The sequence below is a fragment of the Lepidothrix coronata genome, unplaced genomic scaffold, assembly GCF_001604755.1.
Source record: "Lepidothrix coronata isolate B3197 unplaced genomic scaffold, Lepidothrix_coronata-1.0 Scaffold214, whole genome shotgun sequence".
In the NCBI taxonomy this organism is placed as follows: domain Eukaryota; kingdom Metazoa; phylum Chordata; class Aves; order Passeriformes; family Pipridae; genus Lepidothrix; species Lepidothrix coronata.
In genome coordinates, this window is record NW_016690394.1 from 1,412,572 (window position 1) to 1,414,590 (window position 2,019).

Below are 2,019 nucleotides of genomic sequence, written 5' to 3' on the forward strand. Positions count from 1 at the left end.
TTAGGGTTAGCAAGGGTTAGGGTTAGCATGGGATAGGTTTAGGGTTAGGATTAGGGTAAGGGTTAGGGTTAGGGTAAGGGTTAGCAAGGGTTAGGATTAGCAAGGGATAGGTTTATGTTTAGGGTTAGGGTGGGGGTTGGGGTTTAGGATTAGGGTTAGGGTTAGGTTTAGCATGGGTTAGGATTAGCAAGAGATAGGTTTAGGGTTAGTGTTTGGGTAAGGGTTAGGGTTAGTGTTAGGTTTAGGGTTAGGGTTAAGGGTTAGGGTTAGGGTTAGGGTTAGGGTTAAGGTTAGCAAGGGTTAGGATTAGCAAGGGATAGGTTTATGTTTAGGGTTAGGGTGGGGGTTGGGGTTTAGGATTAGGGTTAGGGTTAGGGTTAGGGTTAGGTTTAGCATAAGATAGGATTATCAAGAGATAGCTTTAGGGTTAGTGTTAGGGTAAGGGTTAGGGTTAGTGTTAGGTTTAGGGTTAGGGTTAAGGGTTAGGGTTAGGGTAAGGGTTAGGGTTAGTGTTAGGTTTTGGGTTAGGGTTAAGGGTTATGGTTAGGGTTAGCAAGGGTTAGGGTGAGCAAGGGTTAGGGTTAGGGTTATGGTTAGTGTTAGGGTTAGGGTTAGTGTTAGCAAGGGTTAGTGTTAGGGTGAGTCTTAGGGTTAGGGTTACGGTTAGGGGTAGGGTTAGGCTTAGGGTTAACAAGGGTTAGAATTAGCAAGAGATAGGTTTAGGGTTAGGGTTAGGGTTAGGGTTAGCAAGGGTTTGGGTTAGCAAGGGATATGTTTAGGGTTAGGGTTAGGGTTAGCGTAAGGGTTGGGGTTTAGGTTTAGGGTTAGGGTTAGGGTTGGGGTTAGGGTTAGGGTTAGGGTTAAGGGTTAAGTTTAGGCAGAATCTGTCTCAATGCATGATGTAACAGTCGCGGGTTTAGCCCATTCCAGACACGCAGCGGTTCCCAATAATCCCCTCTCTAGGCTATAAGCCCTATTCACTGCCCACCGCTCTCTGAATTTTTTGCTTTTTCTCTTGGGTTTCTGCTTTTGCTGTTGCTGTTCTGTTGCGTGTCTGGCAGAATACCCACTGCCGTCCGGTATGTACTTTGCTTATATAGAGCACTGGCCCCGCCCACTGGGCAGAGTCAAGAGGTGGAGTCATCACTGATTGGTCCGTTTCAGTGGCTGCGTTTACTGGGCGGAATCAACGCTGATTGGTCCACACACTAACTGCAAGCTATGTCCAAAGCCTGTTCCCTAACCCTAACCCTAAAAGAGAGACTGCAAGCTATGCGCAAACCTTTTTCCCTAACCTTAACCATAAAAAAGAGACTGCAAGCTATGCACAAAGCCAGTTCCCTAACCCCAAACTTTAAAAAAAGACTGCAAGCTACTAGGGTTAGGGTTAGGGTTAGGGTTAGTGTCACTGTCTGATGAGACTGGACTGTTTGCTAAAGAGGATGAGTTATGAGGCAGACCAAACTCCTCCCTCTCTGCAATTGTAATGTCAAATTAAGGGGCTTTACTCAAGGAAAATGTGGAAAAAAACAGAAGAAATAACAACCCTTTATTAAAAGATATATGTATGTTTGTAAAACAGTAACAAGAAACAACAACAACAACAAGTTTGAATGGATACTCCTCTGTCCTTTAGCACAGTCCTAATCGTGGCCTGCAGGGGGTGTTGTTGGGTCGCTGGAAGGTGCAGGACCTGCAGTACCTGGTCGTGATCGGCAGGGGGCGCTGTGGGATCGCTGGAAGGTGCAGGACCTGCAGTACCCTGTCGGGCTCCGGAAGTCACCACGTGGCAAACAAAAAGGGGTCGGGGGGGTGGGGGGGGGGAGCAGTCCCGGCCCGCAGGGGAAAACCGAGAGGGGGGAAATGGGGGGGCCCCTTTTGTCCTCAATGGAGGGAAGGGGGTGAGGAGAAAAAAAAAACAGTTCACCCCTCAAGAGGACCCACCGCTCCCAGATGGCAGTGTCTCCAAGACTCCCCCCCCCCTCCTTTCCCTCCCGGCAAGCACCGACCTCTCCGATG

General features: G+C 48.5%; 1 long non-coding RNA gene across 1 annotated transcript in view; it reads right to left on the reverse strand.

The window, feature by feature from the left end:
• Positions 1 to 1,762, reverse strand: part of LOC108506427 — a 14,350-nt gene extending 12,588 nt beyond the window's left edge. Inside the window, exon 1 of the long non-coding RNA XR_001877761.1 lies at positions 1,600 to 1,762. This is a non-coding gene — a long non-coding RNA (uncharacterized LOC108506427). The remainder of the gene's footprint in view (positions 1 to 1,599) is intronic.
• Positions 1,763 to 2,019: the final 257 nt, after the last annotated feature.